We start from the raw sequence: 24,615 nt of genomic DNA, 5'->3' as shown, positions 1-24,615 counted from the left end.
TTAGCTAAGCATCTTTAAGTTAACCTTAATTGATACCGTTACATTCAGATTAACAAATTAAATATTGTTAAGAGTGTTTTGTGAACGTGTTTTTGCATCTAACTCTTAATTAGAGAAAGCATCTTTGCGTACTCTAAGAATACTTTAATGATTTATATGGGGTAGGTATCATGAAATAAACCATGACAGAAAAAACTAATCGTTTATGAAATTTTAAATCATTAAATGTATTATGTCATGGTGTGTACGCAAGTTACAAATTTACCATATATGCATGATACGATAACATATTAAACATAAAGGTCGATAAAGTACGACACGCAGAGTAAAATATCGATTGCAGTTTGTTTTATCACTTCACTTAAACAACTTAAATAGCCTATAAAGTCTAAACAAAGGCAACACTGTGGAACTCCAATATTCCATTTTTTTGCTCATCTTCTTTGTTGGCCTCTTATTCTTCATCTTCAATTGGTTTAAAACGATTGACACCAACAAAAACTTACCTCCAGAGCCATGGAAGCTCCCCATACTTGGCCACGCGTACATCATCTCATTGGAGCACAACCACATCGAGCTCTTGCAAACTTGGCTTGTAAACTCGGGCCAATTGTCCATGTACAACTTGGTGAGGTCTCGGCCATCATCATATCATCTCCTTCTATAGCCAAAGATATCATGAAAAATCACGATATCTCTTTTGCAAACAGACCTAAGGTTCTAAGTATGGAGATTGTTGCATACAACTATAAGTTCACAGTAATTGAACTATGAACACCAGACTCTCAATTGAACAATAAATAAGAATTATAAGAACAAGAATTGAGAGAACACGATATGAAATATATGCTTTATAATATTGATCATATCGTGCCAAAAGATACAATCAGAAAGCAAACCGTACATCCCTATTTATACAGATTAACACCAAATCTAGAGATTTGGTTTTCAAAACAACTTGGCTAAAAATAAGGAAAAGATAAACTTAATATTTAACAAATATGCAAATCACTTCTAAATTTAATTTCTGGAGATAACACCGAATCAAAACATATCTTCTTAATATTTAAACATATCTCCAGAATCTTCCTTAGCTTAGCCATCAAGAAATCTTCAAATCGTTGACTTAAGAAACACCAGAGTCTGCAACCTCAGACTCTAAAACTCCAGACTCTAAAACTGCAAAATACTTAGACTCATCAGATTATAATTCCCAACAATCTCCCCCTATCTGATGATGTCAAAACAACCTGATCACCTACTTCTTCAACTTTGCATACTCTTTTTCAATCAGTTTACACTTGCTCTTCATAAAATGAATTTTCTTCAACATGGACAGTTTGCTGTACAAATGATCCAACAATTTGACTCTAAAAGGATAAGTCTGCTCTGTCACACATCTGGTTAACAAACTGATCAACAACTCAATACTAGCTCCTTCAAACTGTTCAACCCTAATCAACATCCTTTGATTTCCATTTGTCTTGATCATCAAAGCATCCAAATACTCAACATACTTATCATCAACAAATTCTAAATGTTCAGAGACAGCATACCTTTCAACATGTCCCTTAGCTCTCCTCTCCTTCATCTCAAGATCAAACATCCCACAAAATATTTCATAATCCTTGAAACTTATAAACCCTTCTTCAAAATACTAAGTGTACCAACATAGATACCCTCTTCAACACTTCTTGCACTATAGCTTGATCATCTGCACACTCCTGGATACACACAGCTAACCCTTTCCATTCACAGAACCCTAAACGAACAATTTGGTTCAACTTAACTCTTAACCTCCTATCAGGTAAGTGTGTCATAGTTAGCAACAAAGTTACACCTTCAAACTCTGATTTATCAACCTCAACCTTGACCATATCACCTTCATACCTTCTGAACTTAAATCTTTTGTTCATCTGAGCTCTTAAATTACCTTGTATAGCAGCAACAACAACAGCATTCTCCTGAACATTACCAACACCACCTATTTGAGTATCACCAGCAACAACCATCTGAGAATCAACACCTCTATCAGTATCCTCCCCCTGAATTTGATGCTCCCCCTCAACCTGAGCTCTCTTTGATGACTCCCCCTCAATGCCTTCACCATCTAATCGTTTCCTTTTCTCCCCCTTTTTGACATCATCCAAAGGGAGAGTAGACAAAAACTTCCAAATCTCAGTTTGTTGTTCTTGAAGGGACTTAACATCAGAAGCAAAACCTGTAAAACATTCCTTAATTTCATCAACACCTGCCATATTCTTTTCCAAAGCATTCAATCTATTACCAATATCTTTCACAATCACTGCATCACTTGAACCATCTAAACCCTGCATATCCCCAACCATCCGCCTGACCTCCAACAACTCATCTTTAGAAACAAAGTTATTATTCAAGTGGAGATTAATTTTATCAAATTGAGACTGCACACCCAAAAGCTTGTCATCAAACTTCTTAGTCAAAGTAGTCAAAGCCTGGTTCAGGCCAACCACATTAACTGGTGCCTCAGCCTGTGAAGTGGTATCAATGGTTAGGGGTAATGTTGGCATGTCCTCACAACCTTCCTGTTGAAAATTAGGACGATCCTTGGACATAGAAGGTGTAACGACCCTACTTTTTCCGTTATCTTTTACCGTTAACTATTTAACGACCGTTAACTGTTATTCGTGCCACGTCATTTTTATGACCTATATTATTATTTTTGTAATAATATATTAATTATTATGTGTTATATGAATATTTGTATTCATATTTCAAGTTGTACGTTTCTACGTGTCGCGGATTTCTATCCGGCGAATCTTTTCAGTTTTCAAACCAACGGTCGAGCTTTTGGGATTTTTAAGTCCTAATTATTTTAAATATGATATTTTAGTGTCATATGATTATATATAGTGTTTATATATTTTATCCATCGCGTATTTGTTATCTCTCCGAAAAATCAATCGCGTAGTAGCGTTTTTGCGTTTCGGGCTTCGTTCGGGCATTCGGGCCATAAGGAATTTATCATTGGACAAAATTGGCCCACTAAGGGGCCCACCCTACCCCCATTCAGCCGAAATATCCCAAGGGAGGGGTGTATAGCCTCACTTTTCTCTCATTTTTGTAATTACACTCACTTTTAGCAATTTATCACAAAACCTAGTTACTAGTTTTCTCTCAAAGTTTTTCTTCCTCCTCTTTTCTCCAATTCATGGCTGCCACCATCATCATCATATACATCATCATCTTCCATTAAAATCAAGCTTGGAATTTAGGGCTTTTAACATCAACGGATTTCTCTCGTTCTCCTCTACACGTTCATATCATTTGATTATTGATTAGGGTATAAACCCTAACCCTAGAACTTTTAATTTTTCTTTATTTTTATGTATTTTGATTATATTTTAATAGTATGATGATGATTACTTGTTGTTGTAATGGTGTTTGTATGCATAGAATTACTCATAAACACATGTTTTCGGTTTGATAAAATTGGGACAGCAGCTATTTCGTGTATTTCTGATGTTGTGACTGTTATAAAAGTTAAAATAAAGTATCTAGATGAGTTCCTCTCATCAAGACATTAACTTTAGACTCCGGATTCATGTCGTTTCGATTCCCGGAGCCCTAGATATGATCAAAATGATATTTTGTTAAAATTGAAAAGTGATATTGGTATGAACCAGGTTTGGTCCGACTTTGTGACCATATTTGGTGACTTTAGGATGTGTTAGTATGTTAGGATCAATGATGGGACGAACTTTCATGTTCGGGTCATCTAAATCCGAACCACGAATCACCCGTTACGTCTAAAACATGATTTTGATTGAATTAAAGTTTCAAATGGGGTCATGGCTGATAATCACGAATTGTGGCCTGTTCTTGGTGTGTTCTTGAGTGTACCAAAGTTTCGGGTGGTTTGATTAGGCGGAGATATATGTAAGGCTCGCCGAAAATCGACACCCGGGGCTCAAGATACGACCCGATGAACTTTTAAATAAAACTTATGGTTATTAATTATGACTTATGATAAAAATAATGATTTTCATTATTAATAAATTACTTATGATATAAAAAGTAATTAATTTAATTTAAGACTTATGATATATATTTATTATATCATTTAATTATTACTTATGATTTAATTAAACTTTTAATTAAACTTATGATTAATAATTCTTTTATTATTAATGGAAAATACTTATGATAAGTATTAAACTTATATTATGAAATTATTATAATAAGACTTATAATAAGGATTAATTAATTATTTAATTATTATAAAGCTTCGTTATTATTTAATTATAATTTAATTATTAAATACTTATGATTTAATAATTATAATTAGAAACTTATGATATGATTAATAATTCATTATTAATTAATAATACTTATGAGATGATTTAAATTTTATTATTAATTAATAATACTTATATTATGACTAATATTTAATTAATTAATTAATTACTTATGTTATATTAAATATATCTTTTAAATTTATGTTAACTTTAATAATTCATTTTAATTAAACTTATGTTATGACATAATTATACATATTTAACTTTAATTAACATTATAACTTATATTATTATTATAACTTATACTTTTAAAATAAATGTTGACTATGTTTGACCGAGGTTGACTTTTGAGTTGACTTTCGATTGACTTTGACTTTCAGTTGACTTTTGTTGACTTTCTAAATAAGGAAACTTTCCTAACTTAAAACTTTCTAAAAATAGAAACTTTCTAAATTTGGAAAGTTTCTAAAAATAGAAACTTTCCTAAAATAGAAACTTTCAAAAAATAGAAACTTTCTAAAAATGAAAACCTGCTAAAAATAGAAAGTGTGTGTCCGTACGTTGTTCCAATCAAACCGATGCATGTTGAGTATTGTTCTATGTTTACTTGCAACATGTACAATAGCTATCAAACTAAGACTTGACCTAAGTTAGTTATTTATATTGACCTGCTTTATTTATAGGTCAGCGTTGTGATCATTCCTGATCACTTTACTTCATTTGCTGTTCGCATATTTGTGTGGTTACTTCGTTTGCTATTAAGGTGAGTTATAGTCCCATTTTTCTATTTAAATCTTTTGGGATGAGAATACATGTAATTTATTTTATATTTTTGGACACATGTGGAAGTTGGTTTAAATTATTCATTGTGAGTTGAACAAAAATATTCCCTAGTCTGGTAACTGTAATCACTGGTTTCTACTATTGAACGCGAATCCTATGGATAGATCTATCGGGTTTGACAACCCCATTTCGAGCTAGTCGTGCTAGCAATTTATAATCGGAATGTTTAGTACTTCGTATTTTGTTGTAGATACGCTTGTTCGGTGTATATTTTTTATTGTGTTTGGCAAGGGTAAATAAATGGTTAAGTGGTTACCAGGTGGCTCACGGTAATGGAATAATGTTTTTATATGTTTTCTAGCATATAATTTTGTGGTCCAAAAAGGAGTTTTTATGTATTCAAACATAAATTTTTACGGTTTAAATTAAATATTGTTTGCAATATTAAACCTATAATTCACTCAACATTTTTGTTGACAGTTACTCGCATGTTTTATTCTCAGGTTCATGATTGATTGCTTCCGCTGTGCTTAGAGAGTCTGCATATTTATGATGGCAGCTTTTGTTAAACATTAACTTGCATTCTATTTTGATACATTTAATAGTGGATGCTGTTGACTTTGTTTTGGTCAACTTTTGGTTAAGTAATAATGTATGGTTTTTCTAAACTTACATATTTTAGTAGGTTTCCTTTATAGGAAATCATTTTTAAATAAAGAATGCAAGGTTATTTATCAAATTCATATAGAGTTATGATCAAGCTGTGGGACCAAGTGACGGAGCCGTTAAGTGTTTTGACGGGGACATTAGAGTTGGTATCAGAGCCAGGTTGAACACGTCCAATGAGGCGTGTTAGCCGTAGAGGGGGTTCTCACAGTGTAACCTGTGACCAAGCATTGGCTCTTACTCCTCGCGGTCCCTGTTGGGGTTGGCTTGGCGGAAACGTGGGCCGTAAAACCAGTGTCTGAGGTACACTCAGTGGTCACCCTGTTCTTAGAAAAGGCACTGAGTGGGATTTTTGTCCTCGACTGAAGTTAAAGTTGGTATCAGAGCTCTGGTTGTAAGGAATTAGGCTGCATTGATGTCGTTACCCGAGTCAATAGGGTGCATTAGTGAGTCTAATCTACAGCCCGACCTATTATATATTATTATATGTGATTATTTGTATCGTATTGGTATGTATATTGTTATCATACATACATCTCTGTTATGTTCTAAATCCGGGAGGAACTCCCATTCCGATTTAAACGTATTCTCTGACTCATGCGAGTTTATCTTTATAAGAACACCTCGGTTGGTGAAACCGAGGGATGTCATTCTTGACTTCTGGAATTCTCGACATTTCTATGTCATCTATTATGGTTATGTATATACCGTTTGAGTTATATTACGCGAGATGTCATTCTTGACTTCTAAATGCTCGGCATTTCAATGTCAGCTATTATGTTTAGGTATATAACATTCTTGTTATATTACGTGCCTTTGTGCCGTTGTGCCTATGTGCTTTGGTTTTTGAACCGGAAAACGTCATTCTTGACTTTTAGAGATTCTTGGTACTTCGAAGACATTTTTATGTCATCGTTACTCCTATTCATTACTTTTGATGTTTATGTCTCTTGTGCTATTCTTAGCACATTGTTTAAGAAATCATTTTAGGGAAATTGTGTGGAAATCCGAGGTTGATCGCGTGTCCTGACCTCATGTAGTGCTATTGGAATGGAACTATGAATTAGTGAAATATAATGGCGTCAGGCCAACGTGATTATATTACGTTAATTTATAAAGAAGTCCCAATATTGTGACATGAGGAATAGAAAGCGAGTCAAAGAAAATTTTTACACTACCCATTCAGAAATTCCGATGTATTACATGGATAGGGAAAATATTCATTATCTTATTTGTTGATATACGAGAAGCTCGTTTTAACCAGATTATGTATCTCATGCTCTATCCTTCATAACTCGCTTGTTAGCAACAGCTTCGCTCAGGAACAGTTTTGGCCCAAGGACTTATGTATTGATAATAGTTAAATCAACATTTAACTCATTGGTTTTCATGACCTCGTAACATTTGTAAGTCAAATGTCGTACGACGATTCAAGTCCTTTACTCGATCTTCCACGATCTTACTTCAACTTGTAACCTATAAAATACAGATACTCTGTTTATCATCGGGAACTTTACACATTTGTTTAATTGAGCGGTTCTCACGAGATTTATGGGCGAATAGAAGTAATGAAATATTTTGTCATGTATACAAGTTATAAAATCATATATGTACGTATGGATTCAAATGAATAAATTTACCCTTACCTATTTTGGCTAGTATATACTAAGTCATACCTTCAAAAATTATTTTAAACCACTCATTTATTGAGTTGTTTGATTAAGTCAAATTGTTTTATATAAAATGGTACACGTTGTACATACTTCTAAATTACTAAGAACTTCGCTCCATTTATGATGTCGCTTCAAACGTTTAAAGCTTTTTCAAAACCCGTTTTGATTGATCTAATCAAATTTTCGCACTACTCTACAGAGTGTTTGGATCACGGTTCTTCTTATTCTCCGTTTAAGGATGAAACTTACCATTAAGTTCATTGATAGAAACTCTTACACCACTTTGAATGCCGGTTTTATAAAATTTGTTGGAAAGTCTTTGCGCACGTAAAAATTTACCCTCTTATGGTTGGACATGGCCGAAACGCGGACCGATAAATCAATTTTTTGGGATACACTGAGTGGTCACCCTATTGTAGAAAAGGCACTAGGTAGGTTTCTACCCCAACTGTTGTTAAAGTAGGTATCATGGATGTATATTACACTAGATCGTTTGAGGAGTTTCTACTCTCGATATTCACAGCTAACCGCAACACCCTCGTAAACATCAACCCTATGATTCAATACCTTGAGGTACATGAAATTATTTTTGGAGATTCATCTCATCTGGAGTCGACCATTCTTTATAACCCATGATTCGCGTTCTTTTCATCTGCTCATAAATTGAAGAATAAGGATGAATCCTAGATTTCCTCGCTCCTTGTGCTAGGAAGTTCACCCTCATTTAAAGATCACACCTTCCGTACGTCTTCCTTTCGGAAATGTAATGAAAATTTACTTTGAAGTTCATGATCCTCGTTATCTCCTTGAAGGAATTGTCTTAAACATCTATACCACTGAGGTGGCTACTCTATATAATGTTTTCTTTGTTGGTTGTAACTATATTTCGTTCATCCCAGTTCGTCCCCTTGGGGAGCTCCTATTTTATTTGTTAAGAAGAAAGATGGTTCGTTCCGATTGTCTATTGATTATCGCGAGTTAAACAAGCTTACAGTTAAAAATCGTTACCCTCTTCCGAGAATTTATGATCTGTTCGATCAGCTTCAAGGTTCGTCCATTTATTCTAAGATTGATCTTCGTTCTGGTTATCACCAATTGCGTGTTAAAGAAACTGATATTCCGAAAACCGCTTTTTGTACCCGTTATGGTCACTGCGAATTTTTTTTTTGTTATGACGTCTGGAGTGACTAACGCACCTGCTATGTTCATGGACCTCATGAACCGTGTGTGTAGCCCATATCTGGATAAATTCGGTAACGTTTTCATCGATGATATCCTTATTTATTCCAAGAGTGATGAAGAGCACGAAGAACATTTGAAGTTGGTGCTTGATTTATTGAGGAAAGAAGAGTTGTACGCTAAGTTCTCTAAGTGTGCTTTCTGGTTAAGAGAAGTTCAATTCCTTGGACATGTTGTTAGTAAACAAGGAATACAAGTTGATCCTGCCAAGATTGAGGCAATTGAGAAGTGGGAAATTCCGAAGACTCCTACTTAGATTCGTCAGTTTCTAGGGTTGGCAAGTTACTATAGAAGATTCGTTCAAGATTTCTCTCATATAGCGACACCTCTGACTGCTTTAACGCACAAGGGAAAGAAGTACGAGTGGAAGGATGAACAAGAGATTGCTTTTCAAACTTTGAAGAAGAAGTCGACTACCGCTCCAATATTATCACTACCTGATGGTAATGATGATTTTGTTGTTTATTGTGATGCTTCGCATCAAGGCTTTGGTTGTGTTTTGATGCAACGAAAGAAAGTTATTGCGTACGCCTCACGTCAGTTGAAGATTCACGAGCAGAATTACATAACCCATGATTTAGAGTTGGGAGCTATTGTGTTTGCGCTTAAGATTTGCAGACATTATCTTTATGGGGTCAAAGGTACAGTGTACACTGATCATAAAATTCTTCAACATATCTTTGGTCAAAGACAGTGGAATATGAGGTAGCGAAGATGGGTTGAATTGTTGAACGATTATGATTGTGAACTCCTTTAGCCATTCCGGAGAAAGACCAATGTTGTGGCCGCTGCGTTAAGTCGAAAAGAGAGAATTGAACCTCGCAGGTTTAGAGCCTCAAACATGACCATTCGAACAAACCTCGCAAGGCAGATTCTTGCAGCTCAGCAAGAAGCCTTAGAGGAGAATAATTTCGTAACGGGAAGGTCAGAAGCTAAAGTAAACAGTTTGAGGTATGAACTGATGGCACTCAGTATTTTTGCGGGACGTCTTGGGTTTCCGAAATTTGGTGATTTGCGACAACTTGTTTAGATGAAGCTCATAAGTCTGGGTACTCTATTCATCCTGGTTCAGGAAAGAGGTATCATGATCTTAAGGAGCTGTATTGGTGGCCTAATTTGAAAGTTGATGTGGCTACGTATGTGGCTAAGTGTTTGACCTGTGCTAAGGTTAAAGCTGAACATCAGAACCGTCAGGACTTTTGGTGCAACCTGAAATTCCCGAGTGGAAGTGGGAAGGTATTACGATGCACTTTATTACGAAGTTACCAAGAGTTGTGAGTGGTTATGATACCATTTGTGTGATTGTTGACCGACTCACTAAGTCAGCTCACTTTTTGCCGATTAAGGAAACAGATTTGATGGAGAAGCTTACTCGTTTGTATTTGAAGGAGATTATTTCTAGACATGGTGTTCATGTATCTATTATTTCAGACCGAGACAGTCGATTTATATCGAGGTTTTGGCGATCCTTACAGGAAGCTTTGGGAACTAAGTTAGATATGAACACTGCTTATCATCCACAGTCAGATGGTCAGAGTGAAAGGACCATTCAAACATTGAAAGACATGTTACGAGCATGCATCCTTGATTTTGGTAGTGGTTGGGATAAGTACTTGCCACTGGCTGAATTTTCTTATAATAACCGCTATCATGCAATTATTAAGTCGCACCTTTTGAAGCGCTGTATGGTGAAAAGTGTAGGTCTCCTATCTGTTGGAATGAGGTTGGGGATGCTTAACTCACAGGTCCAGAAATTATTCATGAGACTACCGAGAAGATCGTACAGATTAAGGAAAGATTGAGAACTGCCAGAAGTCGGCAAAAGAGTTATGCCAATAAGTGAAGGAACGATATTGAATTTCAGGTCAGTAACCATGTTATGTTAAAGGTTTCACCTTGGAAGGGTGTGATACGTTTGGGTAAAATGGGAAAGTTGAGTCCTCGTTTTGTTGGACCTTTTGAGATTATTGAGAGAGTTGGACCGGCGGCTTATCGTTTGAAGTTACCATAAGAACACAGTGATGTTCACGATGTTTTTCATGTATCGAATTTTGAAGAAGTATTTGGCCGAGGCCGATGAAACTATTCCCCTGGAGGAACTTCATGTTGATAAACAACTCCATTTTATTGAGGAACCTGTCGAAATTATGGACCGAGAGGTTAAGACTCTCAAGCAGAGCAAAATTCCTATTGTTGAGTTAGGTGGAATGCCAGACGCGGTCCCAAGTTCACTTGGGAGCTTGAAGGTCAGATGAGGCAGAAGTACCCGCATTTGTTCCCAGATGCCGAGTCAACCCCTGTACCTGCTTAAATTTTGGGATGAAATTTCCGTAACGGGAAGGTACTGTAACGACCCTACTTTTTCCGTTATCTTTTACCGTTAACTATTTAACGACCGTTAACTGTTATTCGTGCCACGTCATTTCTATGACCTATATTATTATTTTTGTAATAATATATTAATTATTATGTGTTATATGAATATTTGTATTCATATTTCAAGTTGTACGTTTCTACGTGTCGCGGATTTCTATCCGGCGAATCTTTTCAGTTTTCAAACCAACGGTCGAGCTTTTGGGATTTTTAAGTCCTAATTATTTTAAATATGATATTTTAGTGTCATATGATTATATATAGTGTTTATATATTTTATTCGTCGCTTATTTGTTATCTCTCCGAAAAATCAATCGCGTAGTAGCGTTTTTGCGTTTCGGGCTTCGTTCGGGCATTCGGGCCATAAGGAATTTATCATTGGACAAAATTGGACCACTAAGGGGCCCACCCTACCCCCATTCAGCCGAAATATCCCAAGGGAGGGGTGTATAGCCTCACTTTTCTCTCATTTTTGTAATTACACTCACTTTTAGCAATTTATCACAAAACCTAGTTACTAGTTTTCTCTCAAAGTTTTTATTCCTCCTCTTTTCTCCAATTCATGGCTGCCACCATCATCATCATATACATCATCATCTTCCATTAAAATCAATCTTAGAATTTAGGGCTTTTAACATCAACGGATTTCTCTCGTTCTCCTCTACACGTTCATATCATTTGATTATTGATTAGGGTATAAACCCTAACCCTAGAACTTTTAATTTTTCTTTATTTTTCTGTATTTTGATTATATTTTAATAGTATGATGATTACTTGTTGTTGTAATGGTGTTTGTATGCATAGAATTACTCATAAACACATGTTTTCGGTTTGATAAAATTGGGACAACAGCTATTTCGTGTATTTATGATGTTGTGACTGTTATAAAAGTTAAAATAAAGTATCTAGATGAGTTCCTCTCATCAAGACATTAACTTTAGACTCCGGATTCATGTCGTTTCGATTCCCGGAGCCCTAGATATGATCAAAATGATATTTTGTTAAAATTGAAAAGTGATATTGGTATGAACCAGGTTTGGTCCGACTTTGTGACTATATTTGGTGACTTTAGGATGTGTTAGTGTGTTAGGATCAATGATGGGACGAACTTTCATGTTCGGGTCATCTAAATCCGAGCCACAAATCACCCGTTACGTCTAAAACACGATTTTGATTGAATTAAAGTTTCAAATGGGGTCATGGCTGATCATCATGACTTGTGGCCTGTTCTTGGTGTGTTCTTGAGTGTACCAAAGTGTCGGGTGGTTTGATTAGGCGGAGATATATGTAAGGCTCGCCGAAAACCGACACCCGGGGCTCAAGATACGACCCGATGAACTTTTAATTAAAACTTATGGTTATTAATTATGACTTATGATAAAAATAATGATTTTCATTATTAATAAATTACTTATGATATAAAAAGTAATTAATTTAATTTAATACTTACGATATATATTTATTATATCATTTAATTATTACTTATGATTTAATTAAACTTTTAATTAAACTTATGATTAATAATTCTTTTATTATTAATGGAAAATACTTATGATAAGTATTAAACTTATATTATGAAATTATTATAATAAGACTTATAATAAGGATTAATTAATTATTTAATTATTATAAGGCTTAGTTAAATACTTATGATTTAATAATTATAATTAGAAACTTATGATATGATTAATAATTCATTATTAATTAATAATACTTATGATATGATTTAAATTTTATTATTAATTAATAATACTTATATTATTACTAATATTTAATTAATTAATTAATTACTTATGTTATATTAAATATATCATTTAAATTTATGTTAACTTTAATAATTCATTTTAATTAAACTTATGTTATGACATAATTATACATATTTAACTTTAATTAACATTATAACTTATATTATTATTATAACTTATACTTTTAAAATTAATGTTGACTATGTTTGACCGAGGTTGACTTTTGAGTTGACTTTCGATTGACTTTGACTTTCAGTTGACTTTTGTTGACTTTCTAAATAAGGAAACTTTCCTAACTTAAAACTTTCTAAAAATAGAAACTTTCTAAATTTGGAAACTTTCCAAAAATAGAAACTTTCTAAAAATAGAAACTTTCCAAAAATAGAAACTTTCCAAAAATAGAAACTTTCCAAAAGTGGAAACCTGCTAAAAATAGAAACTTTCTAAAAATAGAAAGTGTGTGTCCGTACGCTGTTCCGATCAAACCGATGCATGTTGAGTATTGTTCTATGTTTACTTGCAACATGTACAATAGCTATCAAACTAAGACTTGACCTAAGTTAGTTATTTATATCGACCTGCTTTATTTATAGGTCGGCGTTGTGATCATTCCTGATCACTTTACTTCATTTGCTGTTCGCATATTTGTGTGGTTACTTCGTTTGCTATTAAGGTGAGTTATAGTCCCATTTTTCTATTTAAATCTTTTGGGATGAGAATACATGCAATTTATTTTATATTTTTGGACACATGTGGAAGTTGGTTTAAATTATTCATTGTGAGTTGAACAAAAATATTTCCTAGTCTGGTAACTGTAATCACTGGTTTCTACTGGTGAACGCGAATCCTATGGATAGATCTATCGGGTTTGACAACCCCATTTCGAGCTAGTCGCGCTAGCAATTTATAATCGAAATGTTTAGTACTTCGTATTTTGTTGTAGATACACTTGTTCGGTGTATATTTTTTATTGTGTTTGGCAAGGGTAAATAAATGGTTAAGTGGTTACCAGGTGGCTCACGGCAATGGAATAATGTTTTTATATGTTTTCTAGCATATAATTTTGTGGTCCAAAAAGGAGTTTTTATGTATTCAAACATAAATTTTTACGGTTTAAATTAAATATTGTTTGCAATATTAAACCTATAATTCACTCAACATTTTTGTTGACAGTTACTCGCATGTTTTATTCTCAGGTTCATGATTGATTGCTTCCACTGTGCTTAGAGAGTCTGCATATTTATGATGGCAGCTTTTGTTAAACATTAACTTGCATTCTATTTTGATACATTTAATAGTGGATGTTGTTGACTTTGTTTAGGTCAACTTTTGGTTAAGTAATAATGTATGGTTTTTCTAAACTTACATATTTTGGTAGGTTTCCTTTATAGGAAGTTATTTTTAAATAAAGAATGCAAGGTTATTTATCAAATTCGTATAGAGTTATGATCAAGCTGTGGGACCAAGTGACGGAGCCGTTAAGTGTTTTGACGGGGACATTAGAGAAGGGTTGGAGACTTGTATTTCATCCCGTGACATGGATGAAACATTGGCAGCATGTGCAAGTAAGTGTAAGGATGGAATATTTGGAGGGAAGAGTGGCAGACTTGTGTCTGTGGTAATAGTAGGCTTGGCCATTGTAGCTGAGTTTTAGATTTGGTTGCTTGAGTCCAGGATTGGGACTTATGTATTTAAGTTAACTGAGTGGGTTTTCTCAGCAACTGTAAGATGGGAATCCAAGCTCACTAACCTAACATGTTTAGGTTGGGTCAAAGTACTCCCCTCATCGACCCCTAGCAGAGGTGATGGAGCAGCACTAGTAGCACCTTGCCTAATGGATTGTTGATGTGAATCCATGAGTGCTGAATCATCTAGGTTTTCAAGTATGGAGACATTCTCAATATGAGCTGGTGAGCTCATAAGGTTGGTTAATTGGAGATTTTGTTCATTAGCAGTGGGAGAAGGTGGGTTAGAATTAAGTTGGTTTTCCTCATTCATACCTTCAGCCTGCTCAAATTGTGGAACAACATGGGGTGGAGTTTCTGGGGGGTAGAATCTGATTGCTCAAACTCTATAATAGATTGACCATTGTTGTGATCTTCTGCAGACCCTGATTGCTCAGACCCTGAAGAAGATGCCCCTGCAGATCCTGATTGCTCAGGAACTATAGGTTGGTCAGCATTGCCAATATTAACCCATTGCATCATAGCTGGTGTGAGAGCAACTTCTTCATCATTGACAATATGCCTGTGAAACATTCTTGTACTACACTCTGCAAAACCTGTATACTCATACACACGAAACACCTTAAGCCCATCATATAAAGCTGGAGTCATGGCTTGTTCAATCATAAGACTCAAAATCCTGATAAATGGCACATTATGATCCCTAGGAGTCTTTTCAGTAAGAACCAACAACTCATTAAAGTACAAACGTGCAAAATCAATATTTCTTCCTGTTACTATGGCATGAAACAAATAAGCCTCAAAATCATTAATCTCAGTCAAGCTCCCACACTTAAAACTCAAGCTTCTAAGTACATTAGACAACACAAATATCCACCTGGGTGAAAACATACCTATCTTAACAGATGAGTCAGTTAAAGGTTGACCAACCAAAGTAAAACAAGACCTCACAACAGACCTTGATACAATTCTAACAAAATCATCTCGCATAGGAAGATTCAAAGCTAATCTTAAATGATTCTCAGTAAGAACTAAAGTATTGTTACTATTGCGATAAGTACCAGTGATTGTTCGTGCTTCCCTGTTTCCAACACAAGTATACCAGAATTCTGCTAGCAACTCTGGAAACATAGTCGTCGTTTTAAAGAAAGCATCCTTCAGAGGATGATTTTGCATAAACTGAATCAACTCTTCATAACCTTCGTTAGCAAAATTTTCTGGAATCGTATCACATGCAACCCTGTTGTTAGCAGAAACCATAGCATCCTTGTTCCCTTTGATCTCTGTAGCTCGAATCATGTTGGCAGTGGGCACAAGAAAGAATGGAATGAACTTTGATCGAGCCATTTAGCTTTATGGAAAGGAGAGAATTTTGGAGTTTTGAGGAAATTTTGAAGATGATGATCGAAAGAGGGATTAGGGTTTGAATTGAAATCGATTTGAAGAAGAGGAGGGATATTTATACTCCTGAAAAAAATTTCAAAAAGTTACTTTTAACCCCCAAAAGAAGTTACCTTTTACCCCCTTTAAAAATAACCCTTTTACTTTAGACAAACATAAGTAAGGAAAGTTTTAAGGACCAAATAAGGAAACCAATATACAATAAAAATACAACAATAGAGTAAATCTTTCCAGACTCTGAATAATTTGATGTCACCCAGACCCTGAAAATGAAGTAATCCAGACTCTATACACTTTTTTTTTTTTTTTATAACAACAATTTAGAGAGTATCATCACTGGACAACATTTCAGTTGATGGATTTAACATTCCAAGTTGCCCAAGAAGATAAAAATGCCTTTCTTCAGGAAGTGCTTTAGTGAAAATATCTGTCAATTGATCTTTAGTACCAATATGCTTTAAAAACACTTTGCCCTTCTCAACACAATCCCTTATAAAATGATGTCTGATTTCAATATGCTTGGTTCTGGATTGAAATACTGGATTCTCAGTAATAGCAATTGCACTTTCATTATCACACATTATTGGAGTTTTGGTTAATGTTAATCCAAAATCCAAAAGTTGATGCTGCATCCAAAGTAATTGAGCACAACAACTTCCTGCAGCAACATATTCAGCTTCTGTTGTGGACGTGGCCACAAAATTATGCTTTTTACTAGTCCAGCTGACCAATTTTCCACCTAGCAATTGACATCCACCAGAAATGCTTTTTCTGTCTAATTTGCAACCTGCATAGTCTGCATCTGTGTAACCAATTAGATCAAACCCTGAGTCTTTGGAGTACCAAAGACCCAGGTTAAGGGTACCTTTTAAGTACCTAAAAATTCTTTTCACAGCTTTATAATGAGACTCCCTAGGATCTGATTGGTAACGTGCACAAAGACATGTAGCAAACATTATATCGGGTCTACTAGCAGTTAAGTATAGCAAAGATCCAATCATACCTCTATAGGTTGATTGACAAGTGAGTTTTCCAGATTCATCTTTATCAAGCTTTTCAGAAACACTCATTGGAGTTCTCAAAGTAGAACAATTTTTAAAACCAAATTTAGTTAACATGTCAGAAATGTAGTTACTTTGGTTAATAAAAATGCCTTCAGAACTCTGTTTAATTTGCAACCCAAGAAAATAGTTTAAAGTACACAAATTGCTCATTCTATACTCTTCAGACATAATGTCAGAAAACCATTTTCTTAAGTGTGGATTAGTAGACCCAAAAATAATGTCATCAACATAAATTTGAACAAGTAACACATCACCTTTGTCCTTTTTGATAAATAAAGTCTTATCAATGGCTCCTCTGGAAAAATTCTTTTCTAGAAGAAATGTTGACAAGGTATCATACCAGGCTCTGGGAGCTTGCTTCAGACCATTAAATGCTTTCTTCAATCTGTAAACATGCTTAGGAAATTTCTTACTTACAAAACCAGGAGGTTGTTTCACATACACCTCTTCTTGCAATTTACCATTCAGAAAAGCACTCTTCACATCCATTTGAAACACTTTAAAATCCTTGTGTGCAGCATATGCCAGAAACAGTCTAATAGCTTCAATTCTAGCAACAGGAGCAAAAGTCTCATCATAATCTATTCCTTCTTCTCGTCTATACCCTTGAGCCACTAACCTTGCTTTATTTCTAATCACAATACCATCTTTATCAACCTTGTTTCTGTAAACCCATTTAGTGCCAATTGCAGTTTTACGATCAGGTTTTGGAACCAACTCCCATACATCATTCCTTTCAAATTCTGTCAACTCTTCAGTCATAGCCTCAACCCAATCATTGTCAGCCAATGTTTCATATACATCTTTGGGCTCAATTAGTGAAAGAAAACAAGAAAAGAAGCAGTAGTTTGCAATAGCAAAGTCAGACACAGGTGTCTGAGAAGAAGAGCTAGGTTTAGGCAAACCAGTAGGATCCACAACATAATCCTCAAGATGCTTTGGAGGAACTATATTTCTAGATGATTTTCTAGTAGGAACAGCAGGATCCAAGGTGGTATTTGATGACTGATCACCCTCTTGAATAACAACAGACTCATCTTCTTTGTGGAACTTCTTCTGTATGAGAATTATCTGCAGAATCATTTTTCAACCCGGACAAATTAGGTTCATCTGACTCAAACTCTGAATCCAGAGTCTGAACACTGTTTCCAGAAATTAAATTTGACAATTCACCAAGTGCAGATTGCTCAGTGCTGGATGACTGATCCATTTCTATAGAACTTTCATCAAAAGAAACATTAATGGATTCTTCAATCTTCATTCTCCTCTGATTATATGCTCTATAAGCTTTAGATACAGAAGAATATCCCATGAACATACCTTCATCAGATTTTGGCCTCATCTTTTCAAGCTGATCTCTTTGATTTAAAATATAGCATTTACACCCAAATACATGAAAGTAATGAATAGTAGGCACCTTTTTATGGTATAACTCATAGGGAGTTTTGCCATGTTTCTTCACAATCAAGGACCTATTTTGAGTATAACATGCTGTATTAACTGCCTCTGCCCAGAACCTTAGAGCAACATTTGATTGACATAACATGGTTCTGGCTGCTTCAATAAGGGTTCTATTTCTTCTTTCAGCAACTCCATTTTGTTGTGGAGTTCTAACAGCAGAGAAATTTTGACCAATTCCAGACTCTTCACAAAAGTCAATTAATGTAACATTTTTGAACTCAGTACCATGATCACTTCTCAACTGTTTAACAAGAACACCTTTTTGAACCTGCTCTCTCTTGATCAAATTAATGATTTCTTCGGGAGCATCACTTTTTGTAGCTAAGAAAATAACCCATGTAAATCTAGAATACTCATCAACAATTACCAGAGTATATCTTTTCCCACCCAGACTACTAGTGTTCATTGGACCAAACAGATCCATATGAAGCATGTGAAGTGGATCACTAATAGTAGCTAGGGTTTTTGAAGGAAATTTTGTTTTGGTCTGTTTACCCATAATACAAGCAGAACAAGGCTTATCTTTCTTGAAAGGCTGTTGAGGCGGACCTCTTACAAGCTTCTTTTTGGAAAGCTCATTAATGTTTTTGAAATTGAGATGTGACAGCCTTTTGTGCCAAAGCCAATTAAGTTCAGGGACAGTCTGAGAGTACAGACATGTTTCAATTCCAGCATCAACAGAATCTAGATCCAGCATATACACATTTTGAAATCTCCAGGCTACAAGTGTTGGCCTTCCTTTAGGATCGTAAATAATACCAGCTTTCTTCCTTAATCTGATCTCACAATCTTCATCAGCAATTTGACTCACACTTAGCAGATTATGCTTCAACCCTTCAACTAAAGCAACTTTCTTAAATGAAACACTTCCAGCTATAACAGTACCATAACCAATAGTCTTTGCAACTGAATTATCACCATATCTTACAGAAGGACCTTTCTCTTCAACAAACCCTACAAGATGCTCTTTGCATCCAGTCATGTGTCTTGAGCAACCACTATCCAAATACCATATGTTACCCTGTTACACAAGACACAAGACAAAAAAAAATGGTTAGTTTTTAAGGGGAACTCACTTTTCAGTGGGTTCAGTTGGAGTGCTCTTCACTCTCCAAACAAAAGCCTTGTTTCCAATCCAAATCAACTTGTCCTTAACAGATTGTAAGACACTTTTATTTTCACAAACTTTGGGTTTCCATATCTTCTTAATTTCCTTAGGAAAACAAGATGATCTTTTAACTGAAGGTTTTTCTTGACTCTTGATTTTTTCATTGAGCTTAGAAATTTTCTTTTTGAGTTTTTGAATTGTCTTAGCTTGTTTTGACTTTGACCTTCTTTTAGTTAACACTTTTGGATCTGGACAGGTGTCAGTTTCAGAGGATGATTCAGAGTTGTTATTGCAACTTGACTTTTGGGTGTCAGACTCTAGGTCAGAACATACACTGTTATCTTTAGAGACTAAAATGCTAGAGTCTGAAGGTTTCAAAAGTTCAGACTCTAATGGATTTTTACTTTCAAGTATTATAATCTTAGAAGGTTCAACTGGATCTAATGACCTTACAAAAGCATTGGTTAAAATCTTTTTGTCACCATCAAATTTTACAAATGTGTTTGGTAGAATGTCAGGTTTGAACATACTTGGATCAACTTCCACATTATTATCTAATATGTAGTTTTCACCTAGTATAGCTTTGACATCATTTGGAATTTGTTTGGCAATAGCATCAGAATTCTTTTTGGAAGATACACACCAAGATTTACAAATTGATTCATAGTGTTTTGATCTTTTCATAGATCTCCCTAATTCAGTATTTAATCTTTTAGTTTCTTCTGTGTATGCCATTTTATATGTGTCAAGTTCTACCTAACATTTTTTTAAGATTTTAATTTCAGCTTCTTTGTCTTTAATAGTGTTTTTTAGATCAAAAATTTGTGTTCTTAACCTATCAATATCATCTAAACACCATTGAAAGTCAAGTAACAAGTACTGAAACATTCTCACTTTTTCATTATCAAGATAGTTCACAAAGTTTTGTACCTTATAAGCAGAAACTTTATTACAAGTAGAGTCTTTATCCATCTTCTCAATAGCTTTTAGATCTTCCTCAAACTTGCTAGAACTACCATCAATTATAGCCATAAGACACTTATCCTCCTCCTCATCAGATGATGAGTCTTCATCTTCCCATGCTTCTGTGTACAAAGCCTTTTCCTGTTCTTTGCTCTTTGATTTTTCTGCTTCACTCTTCAACTTCATGTACTTGAGCTTATACTTTCTTACTTTGTCAACAGACTTGTTGGTATTTGAACCTCCTTCATTCTTAGACCAGCAATCAGCAGCTATGTGACCTATCTTGCCACACTTAAAGCATTTAGCTTTCTTTGGATCAAAAATACCCTTGCCTTTACCCTTCCTATAACCAAACTTTTTCTGCTCAATCCTTTGAGTCAAAAGAGCCAACTGGACCTCCAGATCTTTGATCTCCTCATCTTCATCAGATTCACTATCATCATCAGAAGTTTCATCACTTTCAGATTCAACTTTGCTAGAGTAACTAGAGAACAATTGCTTATTCTTCTTTGTGGTAGCCACCAATGCAGCTTCTGGATCTTTAACAATTTTCTTAGCATTGATCTTGTTCTTTAATTGTGTTTCCTCAAAGTTTGACAATATGCCAAAAAGTTCACTTAACTCATAGTTATCTATCTTCTCACTGATTACCATAGATGTAATCACAGACTCAAAATTTGAAGGTAGCAACTCAATAAACTTTTGACACAACACCTGTTGTGTTTTCTCTATACCAACACTTTCAAGATCATTAATCAGAACCTGAAATCTTGAATGGAGATCACTCAAAGATTCTTTAGGCTGAGCAGTAAAATTTTCATAACATCTTATCAGATTCTTCTTCTTCTGAGTCTTAACAACAGTGACTCCTTCATAGTCATTAAGCAACTGATCCCACATAGCTTTAGCAGTCTTGGCATGACTGATCTTTCTGAGAATTGGAACAGTAACAGCATTCCCAATAATACTCCTTATTTTGCTATCTAGTTTGTACTTGATAGCTTCTGCTTCAGTCCACCTTTCTCTTGGTGTTTCACGAAAATAGGCAGGTTGAGCAGTAACAGTATATGTGGCAAGAACAGCAGCTATCATAGAACCAGGAATAATGGGTCCTGTTGTAAGAACATGCTCAGCTTCTTCATGAATAGATCCTAAAAACCATAGGACTTTCAATTTCCAAGTTGCAAAGTCTGTGCCATCGAATATAGGCACACCTTTTCCAGCCATAACTAGGGTTGGAATGGTACTGGTAGACATCTTGATGACAATATGGATCGTTTTAAAAGATTACCAAGAATGGATTTACACCTTTCCCGCTCTGATACCAGTTATAAGTTCACAGTAATTGAACTATGAACACCAGACTCTCAATTGAACAATAAATAAGAATTATAAGAACAAGAATTGAGAGAACAAGATATGAAATATATGCTTTATAATATTGATCGTGCCAAAAGATACAATCAGAAAGCAAACCGTACATCCCTATTTATACAGAGATTTGGTTTCCAAAACAACTTGGCTAAAAATAAGGAAAAGATAAACTTAATATTTAACAAATATGCAAATCACTTCTAAATTTAATCTTCTGGAGATAACACCGAATCAAAACATATCTTCTTAATATTTAAACATATCTCCAGAATCTTCCTTGGCTTAGCCATCAAGAAATCTTCAAATCGTTGACTTAAGAAACACCAGAGTCTGCAATCTCAGACTCTAAAACTCCAGACTCTAAAACTGCAAAATACTTTGACTCATCAGATTATAATTCCCAACAACAACTACACTGATATCGCTTTCTCTCCCTATGGTGACTACTGGAGACAAATGCGTAAGATATGTGTATTGGAGCTTTTAAGTTCTAAAAAAGTTCAACCCCAAAGGGGTAGTTGAGTGGTTGGATGCTTGGGAATCTCCAAAGGAGACCCAAGTTCAATCTCCACCAACCTCACTTTGGGGCCTTGCTTTTCCAAAAAAAAAAAAAAAAAAGTTCTAAAAAAGTTCAATCTTTCCAATCTCTTCGTGAACAAGAGTCATGGAACCTTATTGAATCTATTGCCATGGAAGGATCGACAAGTGTAAACCTTAGTGAAAGAGTTTTGACGATGATGAACACGATTATGTGCAAGGTTGCGGTTGGGAGTAGATGCAAGGATCAGGTGACTCTTATTGCACAAATTCAAGAACTAATACAATTTTCTAGCTGTTTTGATGTGTCTGATCTGTTCCCGTCTAGCAAACTGTTGCCTCTAGTTACCGGCATGAGGAAAAAGCTGATGAAAATAAGAAACAAAATGGACAAAATTTTTGATGACGTCATCTCTGAACACCAAGAACGTCGCGCAGGTAAACAGATCAACCACGAGAACAGAACGAAGATCTTTTAGATGTTCTATTGAGGATAAAAAATGATGGTGGTCTTGAATTTCCGATAACTAATGATAATATCAAAGCAGTCATCCTGGTAATTAGTTAATCAAATAGTAGTAATCTTTATATACGAGTTTACATTTGTTATTCCGTATTAATTAAGGGTAATTAAGAATGTCGTTATGTCACGTACATGATATGTTTGGAGCAGGCACGGATACTTCTTCGATTACAATTATATGGGCAATGTCAGAATTAATGAAGAACCCAAAGGTCATGAAGAAAGCACAATCAAAAATTCGAGACGTACTGAAGGGAAAGAAAAAGATTCACGAGTCGAATATTCAAGAGCTAGCGCATTTAAAACTAGTAATCAAGGAAACGTTGAGGTTGCACCCTCCACTTCCATTGTTGTTACCAAGAGAGTGTCGTGAGAGTGTCGGGACCCGGATTACTGGGTTGATCCTGAACGTTTCATACCAGAAAGATTTGAACAGAGTTCGGTTAACATGATGGGCACAGAATTTGAATATCTCCCATTCGGATCAGGAAGAAGAATGTGCCCAGGGATGACGTTGGGGTTGGCTAATCTTGAACTCCCACTTGCGATGCTGCTATACCATTTCAACTGGAAACTTCCAAACGAAGAAACACCCGAAGAATTTGATATGACCGATTCTTTTGGAGCTACACTTAAGCGAAAGAATGATTTGTTTTTGCTTCCAAGTCCTTACAATACCAATTATTGATCCAGTATGTGTGTACGTTTTATATCGAAATCTTGTATCATTTTCCTGTTATGATTTTGCAAATGTACCAATAATGTGCTACTCCGAATAATGAATGTTAACCAGATGTACGGTGAGCCGTGCTACGCTGCGGTAATTTGTTGTTTACATGTTACAAAGTAAATATATTTCTATATGTTCGATACGTTGGTGATATACTTGGTTAAAAGCTAAATACATGGCACTGACATTATCACATATCGACAAACAGTGATTTGAGACAGGGGACAACAAATTTCTATAAGGAGATTGCATAATCGAATATGATTTTAACATCAAGTTGATGTATAGGTGAGTGATGTGAGACAAATATGCTAAGAACAGTGTAAAGGTTGTAGGTTTGAGAATTCGGCTAAATGATTCATTATAATCAAGTCTAAGGTATTGAGACAAACCTTGAGTCACCAACCGACCTTTGTAGCAATCAAGTTAGCCAAGACTATCAAACTTATAGTGATAAAGCCAACGAAACCAACAATAGTAATACGCGGAGGGCATGAAAGGAGCTCCCAAGTGTGAGTGGATGGAAGTGAAGCCATTTCAGCGTCCATAGTTACTTTCCATTTGGGATCAATGAGAGTTTAAGTTGTCGATCGGGGATTATATGAAATGACATATCATTGACACAAAGATCAAGGATTTGATGAGGAGATCCCCTAACGCCTTTTCGGGTAGATCTCTTTGATTATATTAATCCTGAATAGTGTTCGTGTTTACTATATGTCTCTCTATAAGGCACTTGAAAAAATCATTCAAGCCATTGAGAAACTTCGTGTAACTTTTTGTGGGGAGGAGACAACCTTCAACGTCAATTTACTGGATTAAATGGGATTTGGTGCTTGTTTCGAAAGAGAAAAGGGGTATGGATATTAGGAGTTTGACGAACTTTAATCTCGCTCATCTTCTCAAATGGAGATGGAGGTTTTGTTAACTCTCTTAATCATGGCATTCATGCCCTCCGCTTGGACATGAAGTTGACGTCGTGATCAGTTGGAAGCACAAATGAGTCTGCTTTT

The 24,615-nt window shown here is 35.2% G+C and overlaps 1 pseudogene; it reads left to right on the top strand.

The window, feature by feature from the left end:
• Positions 1–156: 156 nt before the first annotated feature.
• On the top strand, positions 157–23,560 carry LOC139874801 (germacrene A hydroxylase-like; annotated as a pseudogene).
• Positions 23,561–24,615: the final 1,055 nt, after the last annotated feature.

This window comes from Rutidosis leptorrhynchoides, chromosome 11 (assembly GCF_046630445.1).
Source record: "Rutidosis leptorrhynchoides isolate AG116_Rl617_1_P2 chromosome 11, CSIRO_AGI_Rlap_v1, whole genome shotgun sequence".
NCBI classification, from domain to species: Eukaryota; Viridiplantae; Streptophyta; class Magnoliopsida; order Asterales; family Asteraceae; genus Rutidosis; species Rutidosis leptorrhynchoides.
This window is presented reverse-complemented; position numbering and strand designations above follow the sequence as displayed.